The 15,404-nt window shown below is 33.9% G+C and overlaps 1 long non-coding RNA gene across 2 annotated transcripts in view; it reads left to right on the top strand.

Annotated features, from left to right (window-relative positions):
- Nucleotides 1-10,282: 10,282 nt before the first annotated feature.
- LOC138312128 (uncharacterized) overlaps nt 10,283-15,404 on the top strand; it is a 47,178-nt gene continuing 42,056 nt past the window's right edge. The window contains exons 1-2 of one of the 2 annotated variants that reach the window (XR_011206864.1): nt 10,283-11,591; nt 13,173-13,393. This is a non-coding gene — a long non-coding RNA (uncharacterized lncRNA). Of the gene's footprint in view, nt 11,592-12,856; nt 12,981-13,172; nt 13,394-15,404 lie in introns of those variants that run through there. The other variant, XR_011206865.1, reaches the window with a different exon arrangement.

Below are 15,404 nucleotides of genomic sequence, written 5' to 3'. Positions count from 1 at the left end.
CATTTTTCATATCGAAAATGGCGGCGAAATGTCACTTTTTCATTTAGAAATATAATTGTGTTTTGATGTCATTTCAAGATTGGAACTGTACTTAATCTTTGTTTATGATGTTGTTGGTCCATGAAATGTTTGAAAATGATTATTTTCTCCAAAAACAAGAAAGTTTGAGGGGTGTGCGAAATTACGTCCCCCAAACCCGTTCAACTACAGGTTAACATCAAGTTAATAACAGCTCCCGTGCGCAGTGATACGTCTGCGCATATCCGGTTACATACTCGTGTGTTGTGAAGCACTTGTACATCTGCCGATGTAAGTTCAGCCTTTTTGGTTCGGAATGAAAGTATTTGAAATTCATTAAAATCAATGCCAAAAGTGTGCGAAATTACGTACCCCCACTCTAAGCAAAGAGAGTACGTACATGTAAACGTCTCCTTACTCGTGCAGTGAAAAGTCTTTATTACACTTGTCATTTTGTTGTTTACAACATAATTGTACTATCAAAGTGACGTACTAGGTTTTATTTATATATGTTAGGTGATTTCCAAAATCTTTTTATTTATATGTTAGGTGATTTCCAAAATCTTTATTTAGAGAGCCTAACCTATGTATAGTGTGTATACTTATACACTGTGTTCCATCAATTTATTATCGACTACAAGCGCCTGCTCTAATGGCAAAGAGACTGTTTAGATACTTGTGTATAGTATTCACTTCAAAGTGATTATGTGTTTCAACACTAGCATACGAATGAGTTATATTAATTTAGTTGCACTCTTCATAACATAACTGAATACTCTTTAACGTGATATAGTCCGGCTAATATTAACGCATATTTTTAGTATGAAATTAGACTGGATTCCCATTTTACCGACTTAATTATAGCGTTCTTTGCCGATAAATTTCTATGGAGAAAGGACATTACCGGATTATGGAGACTAATATTGTCATAACATCAATGTTAACCTAGTTAACATAACATGTTTTAATTGCTGTTTACAATTTCAACTATTTAAGAGACACACAGCTCCAGGTCACGGTTTCTTTTACGTTTCAATGTAAACAGTACATTTACGGTATCCTTGTGAAATAACCAGAATTTCACCATGATTTCCTGTTCAGACACACACACACACACAATGGCACATTTCCCCCACTTGCTAACACTGTTACGCTCATGCGAAAAGTAGATATTTGCTGCTAGATAGTTATTCATACTTATTCTCCAGAGTAAACAAAAAACTCAATGAGAATCTCAAAAACAATCTTTCACCATTTACTTTATCTTTGGAGACAGTGCTTATTTGATATCATGCCATCCCAAGTTGGGGATTCAAATAAAGTTATCTTTTTTTTATCTCATGTACAAACATATTAATTAAATGACCAAAGTTAAAATTTTTTATCAGAAAGGATAATCTCTCTGCTGATATAGCATTAAGCGTATTTAACATTGGACCAATATAAATTGGTAGTTTTGTAATACCTGTACAACTATATGTCTCTCTACATAATATAAATGATATAAAAAGTCAATTTGTTTTGCTTTTCTTTGGGCACGTGCACAATCAGTACTTCATTCCATTTGGGGGCAAAGTGCCATGCTTTTTTGTCGGGACGCCAATTATTTCAATATTTTTATCTTGAAGTAAAATAATAACCTAAGCTTTTCAATGGCGGTAAAAATGTAAAATAAGTAGCCTTTGTTTCTGAAGAAAATTACTTAAAATAACTTTTGTCAGCGGAGTAGCACCTTAAATCAGTTACTTAACAATAAGGATTCCAGAAAGTACCATGTGACTGATCACTTTTATTTCGCGTGTTTCCCATAACTACATAATAAGGTTTCTGCGTTGAGTTATTCTTCTATTTTAAATCAAATTAAATTTACACCTATAAGTTGTTGATGTGCCTTATATTCACATCTTATCTTTATTACCACTCCATTTGAAAAAGGATCTGACAACATTTGGGTCACAATAAAAGCAAATGCTGACTTCGCCAACTTTGAAGTCAAAATATGAAACTGATGTATATATATAACATAATATTAGCAGCAATATTGTAGCCCAAAAGACTTTTTGACAGATAGTCCCCGTATATTCGTTTTAACATAAGATAGTAGAAAATCACTTTATGTCAAGAACACTTTATAAAAAACTCTGATTGACAAAAACACCTGTTGGAACAAAAACATATGAAAAAGTATGACGACACACCATTGAACCATTGCATAAAATGGTATTTTAACATGTACTTTTTGGGGTTCAGGCAAATATATATATATGTGTAACACACACTCTCGGTGTCACGGTGTAGAGCTCTACGCCCCGTAGGCTGAAAAATCCGAATAATGTACATGTGTATTATCTATTTCCCTGAAATTTCGGGTGTTGAAAAACTAACTTTTTAACCTATATTTTGTGATATCTCTCTCTTCCGTGCGTTAAAGGGAACTTTCAATGCAAAAGGACAAAAAAAGGACAATCTGTGTATTTATTCTGTAGGCAAATGCAAGTCGATAAATGTGGACACTTGTATTGTACTTATTTCTATTCATATAATTAAGATACTTTCTATAGATAAGACCAATTAAAATGAAGGAGCTGCATATATGAACTTGAACCTGGTAAGTCAATGTGATCACATTGGTTACAATGCTCAATAGGGGCATCGATGTCATATGTTAAATTGTTATACGAGCCTACATGTATGTCAATATTTAAAGATGCACCAGGGCATGACAAATGTAATCAATTTTTCACAGCAAAAATCTAGGGACCCCTGGGGACGATCGTTAGAAACTTTTCTTCAGACTACAACAGGTACATTTACGTTTTTTGATGTACATAAAAAAAACCGTATAACGGTACACTGTGGTTGACTATGTGGCTTTGAAGTTGGGCGTCGCTCTCTCTGTAGTCTGCAAAGGAAATCTTTGCTGGTCTGTGATTGGTCAAATATTTTCAGCTGAGCTGCCTTCAATTTCACTATGAGATAGTCCAGGGGTGTAGGGATCGTAAGTGATCGGAACCCCTGGAGTATCGAGGATGCATGTATGTGAATTATTTAAATACTTACGGTCAAAAGTCCTTTCGTAAAGCATTTTCCCTATATATAGTCTATATTTGTACAAATTTCGCCGGAAGATGCAAAAGCTAGTGAAGGCAGAAAGACTTTATAATTAAAATCTATATAAGATATCTTATATCTATATAAGATATCTTATCAAATATATAAGATATCTTATAAAGTATATAATATTTCTTAGATATCTCAAATAAAAATTAAATAAGATATGTTATATATGTATATACGATATCTCGTATAGAGCAATGGAGGGTATTATTGTCGGGTTAAGCATCTCCGGGTCATAGAAAGTCATGTCACACATGCAGTTGACTTAAAAATGTCATTTGGTTGTCTATACCATTATCCGTGTTCATAATAGGTACGCTCGTTTTCAGTGTTAATCTTGATAATAAGGGAGAATTCATTATTTGCACTACCGCGCCTGACAGCCCCTACTCCAACAGGGGCTTTCAGTTACATTCCTGACTGTACCCGTCCACGTACGTACCGGAAGGCTGTAATCGTACCGGATGTATATATAGCCTGTTATCTATAAATGATTCGGTCCGTTCGAACGTCAGAATAACAACGCACATAATGTATTTGATTTATTATCCGTCTCTAATACGCCTGCATCGTCGATCCTGTTTTAAAATAGAGCTTCTAGAAAGGGGTTAGCTCTTGCAGAATGTAACAAAACGCCTAACACTTATTTTTTCATCTACTTTCACGCGAATCTGACATAAATGTACTAGTCTACATGTACGATGAAAAAAAAAATTAGATTCTTCTACTTGGTAGGTATAGATATTCATCATTGTCGGTATCAGTCGCAGGAAAACTACATACATATAATAATGTTATAAAATATACAAAAAACTATCCTGGCTGTATCCGTCACTTAAAACATAATAATACAACTGATATCCCTGACTGTACCCGTCACATATAGCATGTACAACATATATAACTTACATCCCTGACTGTACCCGTGTTATACAACAAATATCATTTACATCCCTGACTGTACCCGTACTATACATCATCGATAACTTACATCCCTGACTGTACCCGTACTATACAACATCGATAACTTACATCCCTGACTGTACCCGTGCTATACAACGTACATGATAACTTACATCCCTGACTGTACCCGTGCTATACAACGTACATGTATATAACTGATATGCCTGATCGTTAATCGTTTGATAGTACGGGTACAGTCAGGGATGTAAGTTATATACGTCTGATAGTACGGGCACAGTCAGGGATGTTAGTTTTATATGTTGTGTAGCACGGGTATAGTCGGGGATGTAAGTTATATACGTTTGATAGTACGAGTACAGTCATGGATGTAAATGATTTATATTGTATAGTACGGGTATATTCAGGGATGTAAGTTACATATGTTGAATAGTACGGGTATAGTCAGGGATTTAAGTTATATACGTTTGTTAGTACAGGTACAGACAGGGATGTAAGTTATATATGTGGTTTAATACGGGTACAGTCAAGGATGTAAGTTATGTTGGTTTTATAGTACGGGTACAGTCAGGGATGTAAGTCATGTACGTTGTATAGTACATATTTAGACGGAGATTTAATTTATATATGTTGTATAGCATGGGTACACTCAAGCATGCTAGTTAAATATGTTGTAAAGTGCGGGTACAATCAGGGATGTAAATAATAAATATGTATGTTTATAGCACCGGTACAGTCAGGGATGCAAGTTATTTATGATGTATAGTACATATTTAGACAGAGATTTTATTGATATGTGTTGTCAAGGATTTATAAGTATACGTCCTTGGTGTTGTGTAGTATTCTTTTCAATAACAACAGCGCGCCATTCGAATGCACCGAAATAGTCTAGTAACTGACATCCGGTACGACCGCGGCCGTCCCGGTACCAGCAGTGATACAGTCCCCTACTCGTCTGAACTGTCAAAGGTAAGTTTGATACTATGTTAAAAAGGTGTCCTTATAATGGTTAGTTATGACATCGACATTCGGTGTATCAATGTAATCATACGGACTACGCCTAAGTGACATCATGGTATATTCGTTTGAAATTATCTAAAATATGTTTATTGTCTCTGTAATTATTAATGTTTGTGCAAGAAAAGTATTAGGTATCTAATCCAAGAAAAAAAAATCATTTTTGTTCCAGGGCTCCCGTTAGAAATGCAAGTTAAAAATAGACGTAATATATATTCTACTTCTATTTTTAGATATGGATTTTTGTTTGTGATAAAATAGCCTATAGGCTGTATAATGCATGCATTTATTGTATATCTTAGCTAGCCAAGGGCTTCTGATTTACGTGTTGTGGAGTGTAACATTGATGTAAAATCAGAGGCCTTGGCTAGCGGAAGATAGAACTTGATGGACTTAAATTCAAATTTATTTTATCTCTCTTTTTCGTCATAAATGCATAGAGAAACTAGAGAACTAGAGACTGATGTGTGTTTGGCCACACCGTTCCGTAGCCCGTGATACTCTGGCCCGGGACACCAGACTTAGAAAATTATGGACAGATAGATGTATGGTTTAGGGCCCCTAAACAGACATCTATCTGTCATAATGTCTACGTCTGGTGTCAGGGCCAGAGTATATCTCGGGCCTAACCGTTCCGTTATGATGTAATTAATATGAATTATTATATTTTACATTCGAAATTATGCGGTTTGGAAACGGAAAGCATTTGACAAAAAGATCCGGATCCCGAAGAAGGGTAAATCATGGATTAATATACGAGATTACAATACACTGTACAGCGTATAACACTGTACAACGTACATTGTATATTTTCGCACACATTTAATTATTGTATGGTGACATCTTGCTATGAAGAAGCCGAAAAGGAAAAATTTTGTGTTTACTCCGTAATGCCGTAGTCCAGGGTTTGCAGAACACAGGTAAGACACATCTTTGACATGTAGTTGCAGTGTCCGTTTCGGGGGTACCGTCCACACAAGCATTCGTGTGTTACTGTTTTACTTGTTTGTACATGTACCTCAGAACAGTTAGATTTATTTGTGGTGACAAAGGTTTGCACAGCTAATAAATCACGCACAGTGTGGAAACAACTGTAGACAAGTTTTGGCTTTTATCTAATGGTGGTGATAATATAATAATGTTTTGTTGGTTTGTTTATATAAACACAATCATATGAAAACTTCGCACGAGTGGATAAAGATAATGAACCAATAACGATTTATTGTTCATTAGGAAAAAAGGTAATAGTGCTGTCAGATTTAGTAGAAATGCTAAATACATTAGTGTATAAATTAATAGTACTAATGGACGGAGATCTTTACACTGGTATTTAAGTTTAAGTTTTTTTTTTTTTTTTTTTTTCTTGTGTTTTGTAGGTGATAACATTAATTGTTTTCACTTTCAGATCACAAAACAGCGACCATGACCGGACCCGTAACTTCCCAACGTCAAAAGGTGAGTGTTGAAGTTTCAACTTGGTTGTTTCTGCGACGTACAACTGTACCTTAAATCTAAATAGTAAACGAATTTCGTCCTCTCTTAAGTACAACTTATTATTTGGGTATGATCACTGATCATATGATTAGGCCAATTATTTGAAAGAATAACTCAACGCCATCAATATAAAATTCATAACAAATAATTTCTGGTTCTCCATGATACGGGGAGTGTCACGATGTGTAATCACACTCTCATGGAGGCGAGTACAAATGTAACAATTGTTTAAACTGATATACGAAAACTCCCTGTTATTATTTATGATACTGTCCTTAAAAGTTAATAGTAACTCAGTAGATTTAGTTCTTGGTATAGGTTGTAAAGAAATTGACCAATGTGCATCAATTTCACTATTAACAAAAATATATTGTAATAGGCATACAAGATGACACTCAATCTCTTGTATATTAACAATTATTTACGGAAATTTATCAATGCCTCAATGTCTCTATCACAAGATTCACAAATCCAAAATATCTTGTAATACAATTAACACAAGGCTTATGTATTGTAATTATATATAACACATATGTATTACCAGAAATTTAACAAGTTAATCAATTTCAACTATTTCAAGATTAAATCTAAAATATCTTGCAATAGAAAATAAAAGAGGGATATTAGACACTTGTATTACAGGATATGCTTGGTGTGGACAAGTTCAAATTTGCTGATGACTTTTTTTTTGCTAATGTATTTCTATATACTAAAACGTACATTCCTAGATTTTACGGTAGGTGATTATTTGCATTTTTAGTTACTGTGAATTGACAGTTTACTAGTTTAGTTGTCTAATAAAGTATGAAATGTATCGCAAAATTGATAAAAATGTTTCTTCAAGAAAATGAGTAATTTATCACAAAATCAACCAATACTTTCTGTTCAGATAGCTGTACTATGGTTACCTCAAAAGTCCTAATGACTAACATTTTCTTAAACGTTGCAGTTCTTTTTTTCAAAAAAAAAAAACGTTGCTTTTTCTGAAGCTAGCATAAAAATAGGGGGTCATATAGATCAGTGTGCTTGTTGTTTTTTGTCCCGTTACAAAATTTGACATTTTTCAATATTTTTTGCTAACAATTCAAAATTACTTAAATCTCACGATCGAAAAAGTAAAAGTAAAAGACCAATAGTTTATAATTTCACACTTAAATGCTTAACATGTTCATACCGGTGAACCATAATAGATTTACAGCAAAACTGAACTTGATATAGCTAAAAATATCGTCGCACAGGCGATTTAAGTGAAAACGAGGAAGTAAAAAAGGGTAAAAGGAGAGTATCATTTTGGGCTGTTTTTAACGGCCCACTTCAGTGATCAGAGGAATATTTTCCCATGAAGATAACATTAGGGCAGATGCATATAGTATGCTATTCAGAACATCCTATTTTTTTCCGGGCTCATGGTAATTTCAGAGATCAAAGGCCTTTTACCTCTGAAATTACCATGAGCCCAGAAAAAATCTGAAAAATATTTTCTGATTAGCATACAATATGCAGCTGACCCTGAGGTACATTTTATGCAAAATAGTTTTGCTTATCACTGAGTGACCCAAAGTGATACTCCTGCATTCCACCTCCCTGAAAGTGTAAGAAATTCCACTGTTTTTAGATTTGTGTATAAAAAAGTCTATAAACAAATAGATTTTCTATATGGCTACATTTACATATTTGAAAATCACGAGACGTCAACGAGACTTCGAATCTCAACTAGAAACCGATCACACTATCCGTTTTATTCTGATTTTTTCCAAGTTAAATGAAGAATTTTTTGTGAGACAAGGTTGCTCGAGAAATGGCTAACGAAAATGTGGTCACGTTACTACCTGCACTCTTAAGTTTCAAAAAACGTAAAAACTGAATCCCGATTATAAATATTCAAATCACATACAAGATATATATACACAAGGATGCAAGATTGGTGTAGTTAAGGCAAGTATGAGTTTATGAACTAGTCTTCATAGTATAGTATAGTAGAGAAAAAAATTAAATTAAAAATCAAATTATAAAAAGCCGCTCAATTAGACATTTTACTGTCTATGTTGTATATTAGTTTTCGAATATAAAATCGGGGCACTACTTTTTCTTTTTGTGATTTAAATTATTCAACATACAAAATGTAACAAACACGCATAAAGCAATATATATCATATTTAATTTAATAGGTTATCAAGGTGAGAATTTTACATTCAATTTACAATTTAAGTAGAGATTTAATTTTCAATATCGCAAAAGGAGAAAAGTAGTGTCATTTGAAAGGGAAAACTAGTAGTACTGTGCAGAGTTTCAAGAAAATTGGGCTGTGGGCAATTTCTATGGGATTTTTAACATTAGCTTGAATATACCTTTGACTGACGCGGAGAAGTACATTTCTTTCCCTATATGCTGTTTGAACGTTATAGACAAGTTCCTGTTTGTGGGGGCATCTCTAGACAAAGATCATGTCAAAGTCTGCAGACGATAAAGAAAAAGGTTCAGAACACGGCATAGCACTTTGGTCACTCCTAAAAATCATATACCCTTACGACTCTGTCAATGACCCTGTAGGGTTTTAGGAAACCATGCAGTCTCCCTCCAAAGGAAGTATTCTGGAGTAGATTGACATGCGAAACAAAGTGCGATATAAATATATGAAAACACGCTGTTAAAGTATGGGAAAACATTTGATGCAAGCGATCTCGGATAATATTCTGATCTCTATGTGCTAATTGATGTACTTACCGACGTGTTTAGAATCGTTTGGGTACGGCTCATTTTTACACTGCTCTTGGATTAACTTTGCAAGCAATATTTTACATGATTATATGACAAATGGGAAATTACTGAACATTTCTCTTAGACATGGGAAGAATTGCAAATGTCTTTTGATATTTTGATTGTATGCGATGACTTTAAGACAGAAAGATGTCAACTTCCGCACTAGTCCTGCATGGCTATCCATGATTTTGTAAATTAAATTACCACAGGCATAACCATTACTGTATTTTATCAATATATAATCTTCAAACTTGTCTATTGTGTGTTTATACTTATCTTTATCTGTTAGGCGAAATTCCAAGTGTTTTTTTTAGTTATCTTTAATTATTTCATTATATTAAATAACTTTTGATTTCTGATATCGGAAATTCTAATTCTGATATCGGATATTCTAATTCTGATATCGGAAATTCTAATTCTGATATCGGATATTCTATTTCTCATATCGGAAATTGAAACAAATTTCAATATCAGAAATTGTATTTCCGATATCAGGAATTCAATTTCCGATATCGGAAAGTCAAGTTATTTTACCATGCAAATAACGCAGCTACCAGGGAGCAGTTATTACAGCAGAAAGAAGGAGAATTTCGGATATCGGAAATAGAATTCCTGTTATCTGAAATATAATTTCCCATATCAGAATTGGAATTTCTGATATGGAAAATTGTTTTCTAATTTATGATATCGGAATAAGAATTAGGATTTCCGATATCGAAATAAGAATTTCCGATATCGGAATTAGAATTCCCGATATCCGATATCAGAAATTTAATTCCGATATCGGAATTAATAGAATAAAAAGTACCTTGGCTTGCCATAAATAAGTCTCCTCCTGTGAGAGGACAGATGAGTATTTTGTTGTTATGCTTTTTATAAATAAACAATTACTTTGAAAAAAAAAGATCATAAAATATACTTTTTGCTGCATATTAACTTAAATAGCGAATCGTGAAGCTTACATAGACAGATGGATAGCCTAATATGAATGTTGTCTGAAGATGGTCAGGTAGTCGGATACTCGCAAAGCGATAACTACATTATTATGTTTTGTTTGTTTGTTTGCTTGATTTTTTTTATAGAAATTAGACAATAAGAGAGGAGTATAATGCTGCTGTTCGTGTCGTGGGTTCATCTAGGTGCAGACATTTCTGTCTTTCTGTCGGAAATTACAGAAGAAATTTCAATAAATAGTTATAAAAAAAAGAAAAAAAGAAAAAGGTTAGCATGTTGGCAATTTTGTGCTGTCACTGCAAGAAAGCTCTGATTGAATATCGAATTTCATTAGCAGACTCATTCCCCCTTATCCTTTGTTCTAAAAGCCTCTTGGTGATATTTTGGCTTCTTGAATATTTATTACCATTCACACTTGTTTTTTCCAGTAAGGCTTTTTATTTTAGCTAATCCAATTTTTAAGCATACATTTTTTATATACATGTATCCTATTATTGAACCTGACGCAATGGCTTTGGAAGTGAGTTTTAATAACGTAGTAATTTATTATAGGAATCATAACTCCACTTTATCTCTTAGTCAATCTAATGGCCACATCACAGAACATTGTGTTAAACGTAACATTACATCACTTTTAAATAATCGATTAATTTCTTACTAAAATACTCTTTGCTTTAATATTGTTACTTTTGATCGTTTCAGATGCTGCAGCAAGGAACAGTCGAACGTGTTATTCCTGTTGGATAGTCAACTTATATAAATGTTTTAAGGCGAATTAAGCTCACAAGAGGAAAATAATTAGTATGAATGGAAAATATTATATCTGTCAGCTGCTGCATTTGTTAAAATACCTTCCATAGCCAGATGACATGTATTGTCTTTTGTTTCAGTGCCTTCCTTTTTTTGACAGAGCTTGAATATGAAATGAAATGGCTGACTTACTTTGAAAAAAAAAAAAAAAAACAAAAAAAAACTGAAAATTTACATCATGGTATTGTTTTGTTCTGAAAGCAACTTATTTTTGGTTACCGATGCAACATCTACCAATAACGCTTCAGCACTGATATTTGGAGATAAGTTTTATCTATTGGGACTAAGAAGCGGTAGTTAATTCCAGCCTTATTTTCATGGAAGCTGACCAATTAATACACGTTTCAAGTGATCCTTCACGGACTAAACTATACTCTTATGTGTAGTGGTTAGTTACAGATTTGTAATCTGTCATAAAGCAAGGATTTCATGGAAAAAAATCATCTCTCTTCCAGAGTATCAAGAGCATTTTTCAAAATGGACAGAAGACCCAGAAGTTGGTAAGTAGCTAATGTACTTTAATATTAAAAAAATTACCTATATATCTAAATGGTATGGAGATATACCACAAAACTCTGGGTGCACTCTTAATAAAGAGGAGTATGGCGGGTATGTACTCGGATTGTATTATTTCACACCAAAAGTAAAACAAACTATTCATTTGGGTGTGAATTTTGGCCCTCTTCATAGTGGCCGGCCATGGTCTATATGTTTTATGTTGTGTTTAAATATAAGTGTCAGATTTGTATGGTTTGACATGGCATTAAGGTCTGGTATGAGTTTATTTCTAGTAATGAAGGGAACTTGGAAGTGGGGCGTAAGGGAAGCAGTGGGGGTTTACCTTCAAACATTAAAAAGACCAGTAACTGTTTTGGTTATATAAAGAGGACAGATAGAATGGTTTTAACAATTTACTATACCAAATGTTCGAAATACAACAATGATTTTGTAATTATTTCAGTGTTTAGAAAAAAAAAAAAACATTTTCCCTAAGTTTTACATCACCATTAAAATTTCACCACAGTCTTAATTTTCCCTTTTTTTGATTTATTAAAAATACAATATCCTCACTAGATACGACTACTGTAGTGCAATAGCTTAAACTGATACATCAATATGATTACCTTGCGATATCCCTTCGAATATTTAAAAGACATTTTTGGTTCCGATAGGTCAGGAAGACCTAATATCATCATGTATCGTACGTCGTCGTTGCGCCGTCCGTTTATCTTTTCATTCAAATGACTTATTCTTAATAACCCAAAGGCCTACGGTACCGACATTGGACCTGTAGCATGAAAGACTACTAAAATTTTTTAAATGAATGACCTTGACCTTCATTCAAGGTCACAAGGGCAAAAAAGGTAATAAGATATTATCCATTTAAACAGTGATATTTGCAATGCCTGAAATTCAACAATTTGGTGCAGATGGACAGAGCTCAGTTGATCAAAGTGTCATGGCTTAGATATTACTGTTGATTGTTATCAATTTACGAGTTAACAGTAATACTTTAGGTTAGTAATTTTGTATTCTCACTTTTTATCAACTTAGGTCTTTACATCTACAACAAACTAGTGATTTAGAGACATGCACAATATCGCTAGATTTAATATCGGATAACACCTAAAATTATTTTTAAAACTCTTTTGCTTAGTTTACATAGCATGTCTCAGGTGTATATCATTTTGGAATAATACCGGATTACAAAATATTATTCGCGAAAGAATATTAATGTAATGAATATGTGTATGTTTCAGTATTGCAAAAAAAAAAAAAAAAAAAACCGATCTTATAGGAACACAAATCCTTTAAATATGTCTAAGGAAAAGGGATTTGGAATGTGGCAGATCGACGTTTTAGCTGCGAAAATAAAGACTGAAGTCACGGTTAGTGTTTATAAAATTGAGTTTTCGTACGGAGGCAAATTAAGCTCAACATAGAAAATAATTTGTATGACTGATCAAATTGTTTTTATCTGTCAGGTGCTGCATTTGTTAAAATACTTTGGACATTGTTCTATGAATGAATATCACCTTCCGTGTAGCCAGATGACATGTACTGATTTTTCTTTGTTTCAGTGCCTAACCTATTTTCACAGAGCTTTCTAATCCTTCACGGAAGCTGACCAATTAATACACGTTTCAAACTGATCCTTCACGGACTACACTATGCTCTTGTGTGTAGTGGTTAATTACAGATTAGTAATCTGCCATAAAGCAAGGATTTCATGAAAAAAAAATCATCTCTCTTCCAGAGTAACAAGTGCATTTTTCAAAATGGACAGAAGACCCAGAAGTTGGTAAGTAGCTTATATCATTTAATATAAATACATTGTATATACATAAAAGATATACCACAAAACTTTGGATGTACTTTAAATAAAGAGGAGTGTGACGGGTATGTACTCAGATTGTATAGTTTCACACCAAAAGTAAAACAAACTTTTCATTTAGGTGTGAATTTGGGCCCTCTACATAGTGACCATGGATGATATGTTTTATGTTATGGTTAATGTACCTGAGGGCTCGATAGTCATAGTATGACATGGCAAAAACGTCAGGTCCCTTTCCAGTAAAAATATGCATACTTTTTGCATTGACATATATGTTATAACACAAAAATTATGGAATTAGGTGAATGGCAAGTGGTGCGATCCAAAAAGTACTTTTCAGGTAGGTTAGGTTCAGGATGACCTATTGTCATCATGTGTCGTCCATACGCCGTCTGTTATACATAAACTTTTTTCATTCCAACAACTCGTCAATAACTAAGAACCCTTGCAACCTGATGTGGTGCATGTAGCATGCCAGAATGAAGGGCTACCAAGTTTTGTTCAAATTAATGACCTTGACATTTATTTAAGGTCACCAAGATCAAAAAGGTAATATTTCTTAAATGACATCTTGTCAATAACTAAGGGTCCTAGAAACCTGATATTAGCCTGTATACAGCTGGGATGAAGGGCTATCAAACTTTAAATGATTTAATTTGGTCATTTAAGGTCACAGGCTTCAAATGGGCTTAACTATTTAAACAACTTCTTTTCAATAATAATAACCCTAGAGACCTGATATTGCGCCTGTAACAGGCTAGGATGATGGACTACCACGTTTGGTTAAATTAATGACCTTGACCTTTATTCAAGGTCATCTGGATCAAATAGGCAAAATTACTTAAAAAGACCCCTAGAGACTTGATATTAGGCCTGTATAATGCTGGGAAGAAGGTCTTCCAAGTTTGTTCAAATGAATAACATTGACCTTCATTTATGTCACATTGTTTCAATATGCGATAAATCCTTAAACGACATCTCTTGTCAATAACTAAGAGTCATAGAGACCTGATATTAGGCCTGTATATTGCTGGGATAAAGGGCTATCAAGTTTGTGCTTATGCTGACATTAATGCAATGTCACAGGGGTCAAATAGACTACAATTTAACCGACGTACTATATATATTGTATTAATAGCCCTTTTGGCCTCTTGTTTCAAATTTATTTTAATGTTATCATACCAATGCAGAAGAATTAAGAAACAATGATCAAGAATACATTCTATATTTAAATTTTATCAACATTGGACCAAACAGAACATTGACCTCCCACATACACGTATTTCAAAAAGCTTTTTAAGGGTCTCTGACCTGACTTTTCATGTCATACCATCTAATCCCTAGCTACAGTTTATGTATCTATCAATCTAATTAAAATTAGACGTTATTTCTCCACTACGATGTTCTACGTTACGCTCCAATACAAGATCTAACAATGCCTCGTTTAGGGTCACCTCAGCATGACTTCTAGCTTAGAATCGGAACATTTCAGGAATACTCTTAGCCGTTTATACTTCCGAATGAATGAATCAATCATACCGAAGATTCCGTAGGCGAGACGCTGATTGGCTAACCACAGGGATCATGCTCAGGACTCCGAACAGGGTGTTGTTAGATCTTGTTTTGGAGTGTAACGCAGATCATCGTAGTGGAGCAGAATTACAATTCTAATTTTAATTAGATTGTGTATCTTTATACAAAAATAAAACGTTTGACCACCAGGGCGACTAATTTGACACCCTCCGAACTTCCCTTGTTATTCTGAATTACACAACTTATACGCTATAAATATAGTGTGTGTACGTGGTGTAAGAAATTATATTTTAATAAATTGCGTTGAAAGTGTGACCGCTATGAACCTTTTGAGTGCGCCGTGGTAGCCAATCGGAGGCGATATACCAAACGCCAAGGTCATCTTAGTTCATCGGCAATACACTTTCCTTTTTGAACGACTCCCGTTTAGATACCAAATGATCCA

Source organism: Argopecten irradians, unplaced genomic scaffold (assembly GCF_041381155.1).
Source record: "Argopecten irradians isolate NY unplaced genomic scaffold, Ai_NY scaffold_0217, whole genome shotgun sequence".
Lineage (NCBI taxonomy): Eukaryota > Metazoa > Mollusca > Bivalvia > Pectinida > Pectinidae > Argopecten > Argopecten irradians.
The sequence above is the reverse complement of the archived record's forward strand: the minus strand, read 5'-3'. Positions and strand labels throughout refer to the sequence as shown.